The sequence below is a fragment of the Polypterus senegalus genome, chromosome 11 (genome assembly GCF_016835505.1).
Source record: "Polypterus senegalus isolate Bchr_013 chromosome 11, ASM1683550v1, whole genome shotgun sequence".
In the NCBI taxonomy this organism is placed as follows: domain Eukaryota; kingdom Metazoa; phylum Chordata; class Cladistia; order Polypteriformes; family Polypteridae; genus Polypterus; species Polypterus senegalus.
In genome coordinates, this window is record NC_053164.1 from 103,233,994 (window position 1) to 103,254,062 (window position 20,069).

Here is a 20,069-nt window from a genome sequence, read left to right on the forward strand (position 1 = left end):
ACATGCAATTGCTGATCTTGTTTCCGGAGAATGTCAAATTTAAACAATCAGAATTGTGGGGCATGACAAATTACCAATTGAATGCATTCAAAGAGCCATAATTTATGACCTGAAAGAAGACAGTTTCAATGAATGCTCTGAGGATGGAGGGACCAACATTTAATAATCTGTACAATCATTTTTTTTCAGTCTCATTCATTTTATGACAGATGTATGTCTGCAAGGCTTTTGAAAGCATTTAAAGCACAAATTACAATAATGTATTGATTAGTGTTTACTACAGTATCTTAACTATCTTTTCATATCAAGAAAAACACAAATCATACTTCTTTAAAATTTCTCTTTCTCTTCAAAAATCAATACATAAAAAAATATAAACCGCAAAGTATTTAAGTGTAGTGCAGTTTTAGTGTACACCTTTTTTAAATAATTCTGCCTAATCTCCAATTTACCAGGAAATCAGAATATAATATTTAAACTGTAGTATATTTCTTGTCACGTCAAAAGTCAAGCAAAATGACACCTTTTATTGGCTAATTAAAAAGATTACAATATGCAAGCTTTCGAGGTCACTCAGGCCCCTTCTTCAGGCAAGATCTTGCCTGAGGAAGGCCTGGAGAAGGGTCCTGAGTTACCTCGAAAGCTTGCATATTGTAATCTTTTTAGTTAGCCAATAAAAGGTGTCATTTTGCTTGACTTTTGACTACATTTATAATGGCTAACACAGTACAGCAGCCTAGTATTATCGCGTCAATAAATTGTGGGCTTACATTTTTTTCATTCATTCTTTTTATTAAAGGTCCTATATCCACTTTCCATTCAATTAAAGCCTGTAGTTATCCCTAAAAATAAATACCAGTCTCCCACTTCATCCTCTTTTATTTTCCATTTGAAGTTATGATTCATATTTTTTAATTTGTTTATTAATTCAAAAAGTGACAGGTCTTTTGTAACCATTAAACACTTCTCGTTTAAAATATAAATATTAGTCTTGCATAATGAATGTTTGATTAAGATTAAGTTCATTAGTAATTTGACTATCAAATTGCCTCATTCATTCATTCAGCATTTATCATCATATTAGAATTTCCGTGGTACTATTGAAATATTATAGACTGACAAACGATTCCACTTCAGCTTTCATATCAGAGGAAGATATGAAAGAATAGGTAGAATTAATCAGAAACTCACAAGCAAATTTGTCAGATAGCCATGCAATTTAATTCAGCATAAACTGAAATAGAATGAACGATGAAAGGAACAATGACTGATACAAAGTTCGTTCAGGTGCCACTGTCGATAGGCATTGGATGCAGAGGGTGGTATGCTTTGTCATTCCGAATGTTATCCCTGAAGCAAATTCTCTGAAGGCACCAAGTAATTGAGAAACAATGAGGCAGTGGTCGGTGTAATGTGTGCAGTTGTTGTGCCAAGGCCACTAAAAGGCATACCGGCCTTTGAAGCTGTGCACAAAGTGCACCCTGAGACTAAAAGACATGTCCTATTGTGACGGCTAAGAGAATGAGCAAAGCAGGCTGCATGGAACCTAATCCAGGTCTTCAGAATTCTTAAAGGCATTAACAAAGCTGATTTAGCAACATTATTTTACACACTTTAAGGATAATGGTGAAAATTAACAGGAAGTGCATTTAAGTTGGAGAGCAGGAAACATTTCTTCACACAAAGAGTTGTGTGGCTGCTTTAACAAATTTAACTTTTTAAGGTACTAGAAGAAAATAAAAAACAAACATAAAATTACAAAAAAGTTTACAGTACCTGTAGATGCCTGCAGTTTAATGCATGCTACACATAAATATGAAACTTAATTATGAAATGTTAAAGAATTTATTTTTCACTCGTATTGGAAATGATTGTCAACAACCAAAATAACCTGCTAGTACAGAACATTGGTGAAAGTAGACTTTAAATAAGAAGATGAAGGATGATGATAAATCAAGACCATTAAGAAGATGGAAGAGTTGTAAAACCAAATGAAATCATGAAGATAGGATAAACGCAATCAACTGTGGCAAAGTCTGGAAAATCTGATTCTAGCTGCAATAGCACCAGAAGGATTGGTGACTCTAAAGTTGTTTTTTTTTTAAATTACTATACATAATCAAATCCTGGCTTTCATTTTAAGCATATCCATTCTACTTGAAAGTTGCTTCTTTTCTAATTATAATTTATTTTTTCTGGTCTCTGAATTTTCTCAAGCATTGGCAATTCTGTTTTAAACTCCATCATTTGGCAATTTTTAACTCTTTATGTAGGAGATAATAGCTTGAGTTTGATGCACTGTTTTCACACAGCGTGGTCACAAATAAAACTCTCACACTTTTTACAACAGAGCACTAACAGTTTTCATGCAACGTAATTTAAATGCCACAGAATAATGGTAAATCATTCAGAGAGAATCTTCCTGCATCATCATATTGATGAAAAGAACAAATGGAAGAGCAAGAATGAGAGTAAAGTGTATGGCTTAGTTGGACAGTGAAAGTGTTCAGGCTGTTTCTGTAGGTTACCTTCATAAATCTTTCAGCACTACTCCACCAAAGTACTTTAGAACTTTTCACAGAACTTGGATTTTGGCAATCCACAGTGTTGGTTAGACGCTGTCAGATGGATGTATCCTTCAGAAATATCATTGAGGGCCTGGTAGAAACTTTTCTATCAGCAGTGGGCTCGATTTAAAAAGGTGGGGGTCTACTGCATGCAGTATAGAGCAGGTAGTACTTCAAGGGTTCAAGGTTTCTTTATTTAGTCATGTTTATATATGAAATTTGCCTTCTCAGTTGCATCTAATAACAAGACAGAAAGAAATAAAACAAAACAAATAGAGACAAGACAGGTTAAGCTAAGGCAGTTTAATAATACATATTTACACAAAAATGGTTACCAGATACATATCAAATTATTCAATATTCCTTATTAAAAAGTTGTATGGCACTAGGTAGAAAGGAATTTCCGGAGTGATTTGTGTGGGTCTTCAAAGCAACTATCTTTCCTGATTTACTGAAGTTAAAGTCTGCATGTAATGGATGTCTGTCATCAGTTGAGGTGATTTCCAGTTTCTTTATTATTGTTCTCTGACACACATTTGACAGATCATCTACATCATTCCCAATAATTTTGGCTGCATGCTGGAGCTTTTTTAAGTTTTGGTTGGTTGGAGCACTAAACCAGGCAATAAAACTAAAAGTGATAACAGACTGGATCATACTGCAATAAAAGGACAACATGAGGTCCTTGTCTACCTTAAATAGGTTGAGTTTAGAAGCACTGATTGCATTTAGAGACTATTAGAGAGTTTTTTTTGTATTTGTTTTAGAAAGTTGATTCTGTTTATTTGGACATAGTTTTTTTCCATTACGTTTTATCACTCATCCAAGTGACTTCATCAGTATCAGTTGATGTATCTTTAGGCCCCCTCCTCGATTCAGAGATGGTCGTTCCTTTTTCACGTAATTGCCCTTTTTGACTCAAACCAGCGTTCCTCCCTGTCCAGGATGTGCACATCTTCATCACTGAAAGAGTGATCACTGTCCTGTAGATGTAAATAGACTGCAGAGTCCTGGACTGACGAGGTAGCTCTTCTGTGCTGTGCCATCTGCTTCGCCCGTAGATGTTTGGTTTCCCCAATGTATGATTCACGGCAATCCTCTTGGCACTTAACTGCATAAACTATATTACTCTACCTGTGCCGCGGCACCCGTTCCTTGGAGTGAACCAATTTTTGCCGTATTGTGTTTTGGGGTTTGAAAGCCACCGAGACTTGGGGCCTCATGTATAAATGGTGTGTAAACACAAAAATGTTGCATAAGCCTGTTTCCACGTTCAAATCGCGATGTATAAAACCACATTTCCACAGTAGCTCATACCCTGGCATACGCAAGTTCTGCGCTCAGTTTTGCAGACTGGTGGCACCCGGCGTCAAAGCAGTGCTACTGTTCCTGTGGGGTTACCCTTTCTTTTTTAGATCCACATCCCTGACGCGGCTTTATAAATACATTCAAATTTACCGCATATTGTTTATTAGTTTAATGCATCTGATTGTAATTAACCTGTAATAATGTAATGGTCCACGGAATGGCCAAACTATTCTAAATACCATAGCTCCTTTAGCATTGTTACGCTCACTGCACCTTCTTTTTCTTCTTTCAGCTGCACCTGTTAGGGGTTGCCACAGCGGATCATCTTTTTCCATATTACTCTCACTGCACCACTCGGAGCAGTTGATCGGAAAGAGAATTATCGTATACAGCATCAAGCACACGCTGCCTCAGCCATGCTGCCTATTTGATCAGCTCTCACACTGCAGACGCTTCAGAGCCTTTCCTGTACGGACCTCGTGGTTCAGAAACAATTTCATCCCAAGAACTATAAACGCACTAAATCAGTCCTTCAAGTGCTCCTTGTAGAACTGTTTGTACTTATTAGTACAATCACCTCACTGTAAACTTGCACTACAGTTATAATATTGCACAACCTAAGCCACTTTATAAAGCGCATATTTACATATGATGACAATATCATTTTTAAGATGAAATGCAGCAAAATATGTTTATTATATTATACAGATAAAACTTTAACTTCATTTAAATAATCTATATTGTTAATAATTAAACATGCGAGGACATGGTGTTGCTGCGCTAGAAAGGATCTGGAGCTCTGTTCAGGGATTATTCCTGCCTCACGCTGTATGCTTGCTGGGACTGGCATGACACTGGAAGGATAGAATAATTATACATGTACTATGAAGATATTTCAATGTTCCTTAAAAGTTTTGAAGAATCTGCATTCTAAGCTTACAGATGGTTTAATGTCTTTTACAGAGCTGATTATGTGGCGATTGGGTATTTAGAGATAGAAAAGGAAGGACTGGAATTGGGGGTTAGTACGTTTGAAAGAGACAGTATTGCTGCAATAAATGATTTCATCGAAGGTCGCACACGGCAAAGCAAGCTTCTTGCATGAGGCAGGAACAATCACTGCATCACCGTGTTCCCATATTTAATAACATGCTTTAACTCATATCATCATGAAAATGATATCAAGTATACATCTCAGTATTTTAATTATTCAGAGAGCTGTAATATAACAAATTTACTGGATTCTGTGCCTTGTTGAAGGAAGAGAAAGCCCAGAAGCACATAGTGATTCACACACTTGGAGCACATAGAAGATCAAATACAAAACAAAGCATTTAACGTGCTACTTTAGTTACAATGGTATTTGAGTACCTAGTAAATGAAAGGATTTTAAGGTGAAGTTTATGATGTTCTACTTTAATGACAAAATAAACTACATGATTAAAGTGGAAATTTTGAAATTAAAGTTGACATTTCGTGCTTTTTTCCCCACTGTGTGCCTATTTTTTTCCTCTTTACCCTAACGAGTTTTCATATGAAACTCAGACGATGGGCTACGACTCGCCTTTTCACAGTGACTTTGATATCCAACAACTTCTTTTTTATTTCGGGCACTGTGCGACTTTGTAAACATGAGCTTTCGAGTTTCCAACACTCTATGTCACTTGATCAACATCCTTTTGTTGTTTATACCACTGTTTAAATCAACAAATAGTATGTTTTCCCTTGCCTCCACTTGGTATTCGCTGAAATTCTTCTATTTCTTCCCATGCTTTTGCCATTGCCTTTTCACAGAACGCTGAGCTTAAGTGCTGTTTATATTGATTTGCATATTCAAAGAGGCATAATTCTGGGAGGAGACGGGGCTAGACAGCAGGCACGTGCACGTGTGTTACTTTTCACGCTGCCCGGGATTTATGTAGCAGAAGAAAGTGGAAGTTGGCAAACGCACAGATTTATGCATCTGCATTTTTTTGTGCTTATGCCATGTTATAGTGTGAATTCTACGCACGGCATTATGCATGAGGCCCCAGGTGTTCTGATACTCCTGACACATAAGGGATCACCAAAGGTTTTCGCTTAGGCAGAGGTTGTCCTTCCTCTCTCCTGGATTGCTTCTTTAGGTGTCTTCCCTGCTTTGACAAAAGTCCAGCTGGGATAACCACATTTACTCAGGCCCTTTTTGATATGATGTTCTTATGCTTCCCTGGCCGCTGTGTCTGTGGGTATGGAGTTTGCTCTGTGTTGTAGAGTTGATGACACCTATTTTGTGCTCTAGCGGATGGTGAGAGTCAAACCTTAAATACTGATCCGTATGCGTTGGTTTACGGTATACATGAACTTTCAAATGTCCTCCATTGCTGATGGTAATTTCTAAGAAAGCTAGCCTGTCATGTTTCATGTCTTCCCTGGTGAACTGGATGTGTTTGTCCACTGAGTTGATGTGGTCAGTGAATTGTGGTACCTCCTGAGATTTGATTTTCACCCAGATGTCGTCCACATACCTGAACCAATGGCTCGGTGGTGTTCCAGGATAGGATGATAGCGCCCTCTTTTCCATTTCTTCCATATACAGATTGGTCACAATTTTTGAAACTGAGGAACCCATGGCGCACCTATGTTTCTGCCTGTAGTACTGGTCTTTGTATATGAAATATGTGGATTGAAGACGCAGTTCCAAGAGCAGACACACTTGGTCAGTGCTGAGAGTAGTCCTTTTTCTGAGTCTCTTATGGACCACCTCCACTGCTTCCATAACTGGAACGCAAGTGAATAGAGATGTAACATCATACGAGACCATAGTGTCATCTGTCTCCATAATGATATCTCTTACCTTCTCCAAAAAATGCAAAGTGTTCTGAATATGGTGTTTTGAGCTGCCTACCAACGGGTTGAGGACAGCGGACAGGAACTTTGAGATGTTATATATAACCGAATTGATCATGCAGACAATGGGTCTTAACGGTGCATCCTGTTTATGTATCTTCGGTGAACCATACAGACTTGGTGTAGCTTCCCCTGGGTATAATTCGGTACATCTTTTACCATCTTACAATACGGTGATTGCAGCCGTTCCCCAACTCTCTGTGAATGGTACTCATGGCCATTGATCAATGGACATTTTGCATATCATTGATCACACGGCCCACTGTTAGTCAATGGTGCTAGTTCGGCCATTAGGCCAAGATACTGTTTATAAGGTTGGAGAAACCTGCAGTCAACTGAGACTGAGGGAGTCACTTGGATGAGTGATGAAATGTATCGGAAAAAAACAATGTCCAGATGAACTGAATCAACTTTCTAGAATTTCCTTACCTGGATTATTGAGCATGCATTAAGACTTTTTGTATTTGTATTCCAGTTAAGATTGTTATCTAGGTTAGTTCCTAAGTATTTATATTCATTCAGTATTTGCACTTCCTCCCCCAGAACAACAATGGGTGAACATACAGATTTCTGTCTCTTAAAATCAAATGTAGTTTCTTTGGTCTTTTTTACATTCTAAGTGGGACAGTTATTATTACACCAGCTTACCATACAGTCCTCTTGATTTAGATAGTGGCTTTCATCCTCCCCAGATATGTGTCATATAACCATGGTGTTATAAACATGTTTGACAATGGAACAGTGGTCCTTGTTCTGTCTCAAGTCACTTGTGTGCAGAGTAAATAGTAATGGTGATAAGACACACCCCTGTGAACTTCTGGTGTTTGAATGAATGACTTTTGAAAAAGCGTCCTGTACTTTGACTGTCTATGAACAATTTAAAAGAAAGTTCTGAATCCATAATGTGATAAATGAGTTTACATTTATACTATTCAGTTTCCCAATCAGTATGTGAGACTATATGGTATTGAACACTGAAGAAAAATCCAAAAATAGCTCTCTGACATATGAACCAGGCTGATCAAGAAAAGTGTACATTTGACGTAAGATAACAAGCCGAGCACTTTCAACATTTCTGTTTGTACAATAAGCAAATTGGTGGTTATCTTGAAAAGACATTGTCTTTGTCATTAGAAAGTTTTTGATCAAAAGTTTAAAGTATTTCATTGGAATAGAGGTGAGTGCCACTGGTCTGTAGTCATTCACATAGCTTGGCCTGGAAACTTTAGAAAATAGGTAATGGTTTATTGTTTCCAGAGCTTAGGTATAATACCACAGGTCAGAGACAAGTTAAAAAACAAAAAACTGGAGAGAGCTGCTTAAAGAAGGACTTTTTACAGTAAGCCGACCTGATATGCCGTCTGGCCCTACTGCCCTGTTTGTTTTAGCCTGCTACAAGCCTTTCTCCGCTTCAGAAAAACTGAACCCTATCACAGCAGAATTCCTGGTGTTTTTATACTTTTTACTTCTGCATTTTGGGTGCTGAAATTGTTTCATATCTGGTAAAAAACTTATTAAGTTCATCTGCTAAAAGCTTCTAGTCTATGACAACTGGAAAGTTCACATTCTTTTTAGAAACCAATCCTGTGATTGTTTTTAGTCACTTCCAGACCTGTTTTGGATTGTTATCATCAAACCACCTCTTTATTTTTTCCCCTTTTTTTTTGTTTAATTAACCTGTTAATCCTTAGCTGTAAAATTTTCTTGATGAGAATGTTGTTTTTACCAATACTAATGCTTTAAACTCTTTAGTGATCCATGGCTTACTTTTGGAGTACACCTTTACAGTTTTTTCCTTACTGCTTCCAGGTGAAGCATTCCTGCAGTTCCTCTACACTGTCCTTGCACCAGTTTTGTGTTTTACATATCTTTCGTTTTTCGTGTTTCAGTTTCTGTTTGTACTTCGGTAGTAGGTGAATAATGACGTGGTGAGATGCACCCAGGGCTGCTCCATGATGCGATATGTAGGCGCCAGGGACGTTTCTATAACACTTGTCTAGTGTTTTTTCCTCTTAGTATTAATATTCACATACTGTTTGTAAATGTGGTAATACTGATTCCAAATTGCATACAATAAAATCACCCATCACAAGTTTGAAAGAGGCAGTTGATTTGGTTTCAAGTTTCTGAACAGTTTCAAGAATGGTTTCAGCTGTAGCTCCCACATCAGAATGCAGCGGTATGCAAATTACTGTCACTAATAATTGATTAAACTCTTGTGGTAGATATGGTAGATAGTATTGGTGAAGTCCGACTGTGAGTAGTTCAATATTTGGCATGCAGTTGTGGTCTTTTACAGTGATATTCTTGCACCACCTTTTGTTAATTTAATGGTAGACCCCACCACCCATCTGCTTATCAGAAGCTGGGTTTCTGTCATGCCGTACAGAATCAAATCCATCCACTTCACCAGATGTATCTGAGTCGCTATTCTTAAACCAGGTCTCAGTAAAGCACATCAGACAGCTTTTTCGGTACTAGTGGAGGAATCGCGCTGATGCTCTCAGCTCGTCTAGTTTTTTCTGCAAGGACTGTACATTGCTGTCCATTCTAAATAAATATGGCATTGCAGGAGATAGAATTCTAAATGAAACCTATTTAAAAAAACATATTTCAAAAAAGGAAAACAGTAACGTCTCAAAAATCTTCAAAATAATAGTTTAATGATTTTTGAGGCAAGGAATTGGCACAAAAATGAAAAGACTCAAATCATGACAACACAGGCAGCCGGGTTTTATTTCCATTTTTTCTTTTCATAATTTGTGGTCTTCCATTAAAATCCTTCTTTTTGTTTTGTTGCTTAATAAATTAGTATTTTTTATAAACTATCAATTGTTTGTCACACTTTAGTTTGTGTTAATGTGTTCAAGCTACTATAAATAGATGTATCCAAGAGTATTAGTGTACTTTTTGGTTTACAGGAAGAAAATCTTTGGGAGAAAGAATTTTCTCTAAGCATAATGTTATTCACACTATTTGTTTCTTAGTAGCAACTTAGCTGTTCCAGACCTCACATTAATAAAAAGTCTCCAGAAAATTGCAGTCTAAAGACCTTGTAGTTGGGACAGACTCCCTAAGAGAAAGAAAGAGAAAGACTGGTTTTGTCAATTTGAACACTGATTGTGCCTTCAGATTTTCTGTTTTTAAAACACTAGAAATAAACAGAGAATCAGTTATGGGTCCCCAGATATTTGATTTGTTTCTAGCAGCTCAGTAGTCTGTAGGTCACCTTCATTAAAGGCAAAAAAATGACCATTAATTTTCTGAAGTGATTGTTAAAATTACTGTCAATATTGTGTTTTTGTAGTTTAGCTTTCTTTTTTAAAGTGATTATTTTTTATTGTGATGGGTTTCACATTACAATTGATTTTCTCTTTAGTTTACTGGATATTAGACAACATGTTGCAATTTTCTTCAATATTTGAGTCTATTTTCAGAACTGACTCTTCTTTAGAATTGATGGTACTTTTCTTTACCATACAGAGCAACTTTTGAATCATGGACATTTTGCCACATCCACAACAATACAATTTTTTACTTTTCAACTAATACTGATGATGTCAGAGTAACTAGCACTCCTGATTTTCTTTGTTACTCATCTGCACAGTTTGGAAGTAAAACCTAATGTAGGACGTGTCCAGATAATTTGGTGCACCTTCCATTGCTTAATTATTATGTAAACTGTCTTCGAAAGTGATATTAATAGACTCAGTTTGTCCGTGTTACCACCTAGGAAAATAAGTTACATCATCAGGGTTAATGGTTATTAATAACTCAGAAACAGAAATTATTCACTCTGTTGCCAACACTCTAATGATAAAGCATTATAACCCTAGAATCCTGATGACTTCAATCAAATGAACCCTGGAATAAACAAAATTATATTAGCATATTCCATTTGTGGACACTATTAGCTGGACCTGCTCTATTCAGATGTTATTGCCTTTAAATGTAAACCTGTGTTACAACTGGGCAGATCTTACTACCACCTATATGACTATTACTGACAGCAGCAGTTCTGTTTTAATCTTTAATCTTATTTGTGTTTGGGGGATTGTGGTTTGTTAGGGTTATGGTTATATTTATTTATAGGGTTATATTTTTCTTGAGCTTCTGTAATGCTTTAATTTCCTCTTGGGTGAAAATAAAGTATTAACTTATTTAACATCTACAGTGCCTTTGTGTTTTGAGACACTGCTTGTATTTCCTGATCTGCCCAAAGAACATCACAGAGACTGGAAAATTTTGTTTGAAAATATCCATCCAATATAGGCTGCAGTTTACAGTACCTTTCCATGGTTTATGCTATTGACGGTGCTGTATAAAGCAAAGATTGATTCTCCAGGTGAAGTCCACAAGCATAACATCATATTGCACTATATGATATTACTATAGAAATTAAGTTATTATGTTAAACTAGCAAAATACCCGCGCTTTGCAGCAGAGAAGTAGTGTGTTAAAGAAGTAATGAAAAAGAAAAGGAAACATTTTGCAAATAACGTAACATGATTGTCAATGTAATTGTTTTGTCACTGTTATGAGTGTTGCTGTAATATATTATATATAATACAGTAATCCCTCCTGCGTTCCAGAACCCCCCGCGATAGATGAAAATCCGTGAAGTAGAAACCATATGTTTGTGTAGTTATTTTTATATATTTTAAGCCTTTATAAACTCTCCCACACTGTTAACATTATTAGAGCCCTCTAGACATGAAATAACACCCTTTAGTCAAAAGTTTAAACTGTGCTCCATGACAAGACAGAGATGACAGTTCTTTCTCACAATTAAAAAAATGCAAATAGATCTTCTTCTCTTCAGGAGCAGAGAATTTCAGAGAGAGAGTGAGAGAGAGCACTCGCAAAGAAAAGCAAACAATCAAAAAATCAATACTTGTGCTTTTAAGTGTGCCGCGGCATTTTTTAGAGGAGTGTTCAGTATCTTCTAAGCAAACAGCCTCTGTGCAAACAGCCCCTCTGCTCACATCTCCTCCGTCAGGCGCAGAGAACGTCAGAGAGAGAAAGAGAGAGAGCGATTAAAGCAAATCATCAAAAAAATCAATAAGTGTGCTTTTGGAAGAACCGTGATAAAGCGGCATTTCTTAGAGGTGCGTCCGTATCCACTAGGCAAACAGCCTCTGTGCAAACAGCACCTCTGCTCACATCCCTCCGTCAGGCGCAGAGAATGTCAGAGAGGGTGAGATAGAGGCAGAGACAAGCAAACAATCGAGCACCGCACGGGAAGCATATCTTATAGCATTGAGGATGCTCTGATTGGGTAGCTTCTAAGCCATCCGCCAATAGCGTCCCTTGTATGAAATCAACAGGGCAAACAAACTGAGGAAGCATGTAGCATAAATTAAAAGACCCATTGTCCGCAGAAATCCGCGAACCAGCGAAAAATCCGTGATATATATTTAGATGTGCTTACATTTAAAATCCAGCAATAGAGTGAAGCCGAAAGTCGAAGCGATATAGCGAGGGATTACTGTATATATATATATATATTTTATATATATATATATATATACACACACACACACACACACACACACACACATATACATACATATCTACATATATACACACATACATATTGTAATAATAATACGCCAAAGACATCATAAAGGTTTGGGGCAACCACCCATATATTGTTTTTCCCAGCTGCAAACGGGTTTGTTGTATCATAATTCTCAAGTGCATTTCACAGAGTCCAAACTAAAACTTGCTATAGTAGCCCAAGATGGAGGCTTTAAAGGCCTGGAGAGGAACTGATGTCATCAAAATGGCCGGAACCAGAAGTGATGTCAGCAAAGGGGCCGGCTTCAGAAGTGACGTCAGCAAAGGGGCCAGCTTTGGAGGCAATGTCAGCAAAGGTGCCGGCTTCGGAAGTGACATCTTCTGAGGCGCCGGAACCTTGCAGGATTTCCCGGGAAAGGTCTGTAGGGAACTGAGAAAGACAGTCAGCGCACTCCGCCACCCCCTGGTCAGATGTTTCATTACACTTACTCAGGCCCTTTAGCTGCCTCCTACTCGCACGTGTGTGACAAGACCCCCCCCTCAGCCCAGACCCATCGGGTCGGGCGTCCTGCTCTGAGAGGTCGTGGGCATGAGAGGGAGCATCAGCGTTGGCATTGAGAGAAACCTTACGATGAATTACCGAAAACTTGTAAGGTTAAAGGTCAAGAAACCACCTAATGACCCGTGGATTCGACTCCTTGTGAAGGGCCATCCACTGTAAGGGTGCATGATCCGTCACCAGAGTAAACTCTCGGCCCAAGAGGTAGTACCTCAACTGCGTAATCGCCCATTTGGTCGCAAGGGCTTCCCTTTCCACCGCTGCATACCTCCAGATCCAACAGTTTCCGGCTTAGGTACATGACGGGGTGTTTAACCCCATCGACGCTTTGGCTCCCAGGCCTGTGTCCGAAGCGCCTATCTGGAAAATAAAAGGGAGAGAAAAATTAGGAGCTTTTAATATTGGTGCTGACGTAAGAGCCTGTTTTAAGTCACTAAATGCAGTGTCTGCCTTGTCAGTCCATACCACATGATTAGGAGCCCTCTTCTTTGTAAGATCAGTCAAGGGCGCCGCTCTCTCTGAAAACCGAGGTACAAACCGGCGGTAGTACCCAGCCAACCCGAGAAAGGCTTGGACTTGCCTCTTGGTTCGCGGACGGGACCATTTTACAATGGCATCTATTTTTGAACACTGTGGTTTCACGGTACCCCGACCCACCAGATAGCCCAAATATTTAGCTCTTTTAATCCAAAGAAACATTTCTTGGGATTAATACAAAGCCCGGCTTCTCCTAGTGTCCGCAATACCGCAGTGACCTGCTATACGTGTTCCTTCCATGTGCTGGAATAGATGACGACGTCATCCAGATAGGCAGCACTATACGCATTATGGGGTTGGAGCACTTTATCCACCAGACGCTGGAAAGTCTCAGGAGCCCCGTGTAACCCAAATGGAAGAACACGATACTGCCAGTGTCCGCTAGGATTGCTAAACGCAGTCTTGACCTTCGCGGAGTCCGTTAAAGGAATCTGCCAGTACCCCTTTGTCATGTCAAGCGTGGTCAAAAATTCAGCTTGTCCAAGCCTCTCGAGGAGGTCATCCACGCGAGGCATGGGATAAGCATCGAACAGGGAGACCTGGTTAAGCTGACGGAAGTCATTGCAAAACCTCCAACTGCCGTCAGGCTTACTAACCAAGACCATTGGGCTGGACCAGGGACTATAACTTTCCTCAATCACTCCTAGTTCCAGCATCCGCTTGATTTCCAGCTCCACTTCTGCTTTCTTTGCCTGAGGAAGTCTATAGGGGCGCTCCTGGACTATAACCCCTGGTTCAGTTACTATGTCGTGCGCAATCAGAGAGGTCCTTCCGGGTTTTTTACTCACCACCTCTGAGACGGACAGGATAGCTGATTTCAGCTCCCATCTTTGTCTATAAGTTAATTCCTCGCAGAAATTAAGGGTGTCTATGTGAACAAAGAATGAGCAGGGCTGAGCGGAGGAGAGATCTGGTTCCCTCTCCTTCCACGGCTTCAGCAAGTTCACATGATAAACCCGCTCACTTGGTCTATGATTGGGTTGTTTCACCAAATAGTCGACCAGTCCTTTTCTCTCCTTAATTTTATAAGGGCCTTGCCAATGGGCGAGCAATTTAGAATGGGAGGTGGGAACTAATACCATGACACGATCACCTGGATGGAATTCTCGGAGTGCCGTGCCACGGTCATAATAACGGGCCTGTGCTGCTTGTGCCTCTTTCATATGACTTTTTAAAATACAGTAGGTTGAATTTTCCCAAATCTATCGTGTAACTGTGTGATATATTCCAAAATATTTGTAGAGGGAAGAGCCTCTCCTTCCCAAACTTCTTTCAAAATATCCAATATACCCAGGGGTTGTCATCCGTATAACAATTCAAAAGTAGAGAACCCCGTAGAGGCTTGTGGGACTTCCCGATAGACAAAGAGAACGAGGGGGAGGAGTTGATCCCAATTCCTCCCATCCCCGCTGACCACCTTGCGAAGCACCTGCTTGAGAGTCTGATTAAATCTCTTCACTAGACCGTTGGTTTGAGGATGATACACCGCGGTCTTTAAGTGCTTTATTTTCAGTAACTTGGCCGTTTCCCTGAACGTCTCCGAGGTAAAAGGTGTTCCTTGATCTGTTAGGACTTCTTTAGGAATACCGACACGCGCAAATACTCCCACTAGTTCCCGTGCGATTGCTTTAGATGTAGCTGAGCGCAAGGGAATAGCTTCCGCATATCGGGTTGCATAATCCACGAGGACTAATATATATTTATGTCTTCGGGCTGAGGGCTCTAAGAGTCCTACAATATCGACCCCAATTCGTTCAAAGGGGACATCAACTAAGAGAATGGGAACTGTGGTGTTATGGGTCCACAGCTCGTTGAGTAAAGGCCATTTTTAAATAAATAATCAATGTGCTCGCGGCTTAGTGAGGGGACGTTGGGCCATAGTGGGCCGTGGGACGATCCGTAGGGTGTGGGCGTTTCTCACCTAGTGCACAGGTGAGGAACTGCCCACATTCATGATTGTCCCTCGGCTAATGCTGCAGCTGCTGTGGCCCTCGTCATTTTAAAAAGAAGCGCGAGTCGGTTTTAGGGGGAAGAAAAGCGTTGGGAAGAGAGAGAATCGATCGGAGAGAAAGGAAAGGAGAGGACGGAGGTTACAGGGAGCGTGGAAGCAAGCGGTGCAGGAGAGAGACGGACACGCGGAGCGTGTGGTGAGCGCGCGATCGAGCGCTCGTGGGCAGCTGCGAGGAAGCTGAGTGTTAGGCCGACACCCAGGTGTTTGTGTAGATGTCGCTCCGCTGGCGATCTGGTAGCGGAGTGACAAGGTGAAAGCGACGAGCCGCAGAAGGCCGCGGAAAGGCAGCGGAAGTCGGGAGGCTTGGTGGTGGTGTCCCCAATATGAGCGACCTGGCTATTGGGGTAATCAAGTCTCGGGGACTGGGATGAGTGCCAAACCGAAGCCAGGGATCGGGAGGTCTCCAGTCTTGCGTGTGTTTGAGGAGGGCAGCTGTAGAGAGCGTCTTGCCTGCTGCTTGGCCCATACGGGATAAGCAGGTGAGACGCATACAGAAAAGCACCGGATTTGTTTTTGTTTTAAAGACAGCTTCCTAAAAAGATTTTAACCTCTCGTTTTTAAGGATTGTTTTTTTTCTATTTATTGGTTTTACTCCACGTTCTTTTTATGGATTATTTATTTAATGAACATGGAAGAACTGCACTATTTATGAACTTTTGTTTTGTTGATTTTTAATAAAAGCACTTTTGTACTTTCAACCATCCCCTTGCTCAGATGCTCAATTTGCCTCCATTGACTGGCTCACTCGGTTTCATTATCGACGGTGTTGGGTTCAAGGGTTCCCAAACAGCCATGGGAGCGTGGAGCCAGAACCCACATCGTCACAGGAACGAGAGGAGCCCGGTCCCTCCTAGGAATTTGCCGTAATTGACATTCTGGACAAGAAATACAAAAATGGCGAAACTCCTCGTTAATTCCTGGCCAATAAAATCTAAGCTTGATCCGCTCTAAAGTTTTTTTGGAGCCTAAATGGCCTCCAAGGAGGTGGGCGTGAGCTAATTCACAAACCTGCCGCCGGTAGGTTCGTGGGATTAACAACAGTTGTCGAACCTCCGCCCCATGCTCTGCAACCCGATATAATAGATCATTTTCTATTACAAAGTGAGGTCCTTGTGGCATGGGCTGGTGTGTGCGTTGGCCGTTGACAAGGACTACTGCATTTTTTGCAAATTTTAGGGAGTCATCATTCCACTGCTCCCTTTTAAAAGAAGCCAGTATTTGTCTAAACTGAAAGTGAATGTCGGAGAGAGGATCCGGTCTGACCTCAAGGGGAGGGGATTCCTCCTGACTCCTCGAAGCGCGGGATGATGACGTATTTGCTTGCGACGGTCCAGGAATCTCCCCGTTCCCCTCATGGGCTTCCGTACCTCTCTCCGCTGGCTGTTTACACAGCATGGAGACAGCTTGAGACGAGTTATCCTCCTCTATAACTAGGCCTAAGTTTTTATCGGGAGTAGTCAATAGTTTACCGCTTTTATTTTCCGACCAGTCCCACCCTAGAATCGCTGGAAAGAGAGGATTGGGGTGAACTGCCATGGGAATTCTTTTTAGCGATCCTCCCTGACTTACGAAACACAGGGCGGTATTGTACATCCGGGTGTCTCCGTGAATACATTTAATACTGGTCTTTTCTTTAATTCTTTGTCATGGTAAGACATAACGGCAATCAACAATGGAAATGTTGCTGCCGGAATCAAACAAGGTATTGACTTTGTAACCATTAATGACTATGGGTCCCGTATTCGATATCGCCAGAGGGTTGGCAAGAGCACACAAACCGTCTCCCCCCTTCTATCTACATCCCGCCTCGTTCCCAGGTAGGTTGCACGCCCAGAGGCCCGGGAACTCAGAAACAGCCTCCGATTTATGTGGAAGAGACTTATTTTGTAGGACGTAATTTCTAGGAAATCCACTAGAGGATGGTTCTGCTCTCCCAGATTTCAAGACTGGCATGGGTGATTTTACAAACTTTATAAGCTCTTCCATAGAATGGAAATCTCCCCATTCCGGCCGGGCAAAGTTTTTTGGGAGGCTTTTTAAAAAAATAAAGCAGGCTACCTGCTGTACTATTTGGCAGGTGGATAGTTCAAATGGCCTTAGCCATAAGGCCACTTGCTCCCAGAGGGTCATAGCCTGTGTCTGGATTGATCTCTCTGGATCAAATTCCCAGTTTTGCATTATTTTTGCCTGCTGGACTGGGGATAGCCCATATTTATCTGGGGCCTCAGCCCCAATGGGCTGCCCAGCTCTCTCCTCCGATAGAGCATAATAAGCCCTTTTCGTTTCATTCCCAGAAACCAGCCTACGTCTGTATGTCCCCTTCACACTCTCCCTTTGGTAAGTTATATGCCCAGTGCTGTATTTGAGGAGCAGAGCCTGCACTGAGTCCTTCCTGACCCCCTAACGCACATCCCCGCGAAAGTTAGCCCTGGTACTTTCCTACCTGGTTGATTTAATGTTCATGTCCCGGTTTCTTCTGGGACTTCATCCTGCCGACTACACCACTGTAATAATAATACGCCAAAGACATCATAAAGGTTTGGGGCAACCACCCATATATTGTTTATCCCAGCTGCAAAAGGGTTTGTTGTATCATGAATCTCAAGTGCATTTCACAGAGTACAAACTACGTAGAACTGGCTATAGTAGCCCAAGATGGAGGCTTTAAAGGCCTAGAGAGGAACTGATGTCATCAAAATGGCCGGAACCAGAAGTGATGTCAGCAAAGAGGCCGGCTTCAGAAGTGACATCAGCAAAGGGGCCGGCTTTGGAGGCGATGTCAGCAAAGGGGTCGGCTTCGGAGGTGACGTCAGCAAAGGGTCCGGCTTCAGAAGTGACGTTAGCAAAGGGGCCAGCTTCAGAAGTGACGTCATCTGAGGCGCCGGAACTTTGCAGGATTTCGCAGGAAAGGTCCGTAGGGAACTGAGAAAGACAGTCAGCGCACTCCGCCACCCCCTGGTCAGATGTTTCATTACACTTACTCAGGCCCTTTAGCTTCCTCCTACTCGCACGTGTGTGACAATATACACACACACACACACACATATATATATATATATACCCTTTGGGGAGCGAGCAGCTGTTGCTAGGGGTGCCAGAATCCATCAAGGAAGAAAAATGAAAAACATTTGAACAAAATCTTAATTTACCTATCCATTCCTAAATAATTAAATGGTCAGGCTATTTCGTATCAGTGCAATACGCTGCTTGTTAAAACGGATGACTCCCGCTCTTACGTGCACTTAGTGCTGCGTGGGTATTATGAACTATCGTATCTGTTCAAGTTCTATTTAAATTTTAAATATAAGTAATTTTTATTTAGTTGACATAAATATGTTTGGTAGGAATGTAAGTTAAATTTGGTCATCATTGCATAATTTTTTTTTTTTAAATGTGCTTATGCAAATTCCGAGAGACTGTGTTTGTGGGGGATTGACAGTTAAGACGGGTGGGGGAGTCACATCATCATCTCCCCTCCCATTTACCTCATTTCGCTCTGAGCTGAGCTCCGTGGCTAACGCCGTCTTTCGAAGCAACTTCATCACACTGCCACCAAATACTCTCAGAAAAATCCACAAGTTAATACACACGCTGTCTCTAGAGTTTCTCTGCCTCTGACTTTCAACTGTTTTTACTTTCAGTAAACTTAATGTGTAAATATTTGTATGAACACTAAAAGAGTCAACACCATAAGACATAAACTAAAAATGTTTCACAATGTGTCCCTGAATGAAGGGAGGCTCAAAATCAAAAGTACCAGTCAGTATCTGGTGTGGCCACCAGCTGCTTGAAGTACTGCAGTGCATCTCCTCCTCATGGACTGGACCAGATTTGTCAGTTCTTGCTGTGAGATGTTACCCCACTCTTCCACCAAGGCACCTGCAAGTTCCTGGACATTTCTGGGGGAATGGCCCTAGCCCTCACCCTGCGATCCAACAGGTCCCAGACGTGCTCAATGGGATTGAGATCCAGGCTCTTCCACTTCGAGGATGATCAGCTGTCCTTCCTGTCTCTCTGTAGCGCTGTCTTAGGCGTCTCACAGTGCGGACATGGCAATTTATTGCCCTAGCCACATCAGCAGTCCTCATGCCTAATGCACGTTCACGCAGATGAGCAGGGACCCTGGGAATCTTTCTTTGGGTGTTTTTCACAGTCGGTGGACAAGTCTCTTTAGTGTCCTGCGTTTTTAGAACTGTGACCTTAAATGCCTACTTTCTGTAAGCTGTTAAGGTCTTAACGACCATTCCACAGGTGCATGTTAATTAATTGATTATGGTTAATTGAACATGCATGGAAAACATTGTTTAAACCCTTTACAATGAAGATCTGTAAAGTTATTTGGATTTTTAAAACATTATTGTTGAAATACACAGTCCTGATAAAGGGACGTTTCTTTTTGCTGATATATATATATATATATATATATATATATATATATATATATATATATATATATATATATATATATATATATATATATATATATATATATATGAATGACCTACAAAGAGAGCTGAGACTTTTGACATTGTGAACGTGTCTGCAAAAACTGGGGTCTCCTGCCCAGCAAAAGTCGAGCAGCCAGCGCGCGTGCATAGCTGTGCCGGCCTTTGAGACGCTGACTGCGCTTCTGCCTTAAGTCAAAGTGAGCACTTTTAATTTTTTTCATCCTCCCCCTGTG

At 40.8% G+C, this 20,069-nt stretch overlaps 1 pseudogene; it reads right to left on the reverse strand.

The window, feature by feature from the left end:
* Positions 1-3,386: 3,386 nt before the first annotated feature.
* LOC120538590 overlaps positions 3,387-20,069 on the reverse strand; it is a 28,497-nt pseudogene continuing 11,814 nt past the window's right edge.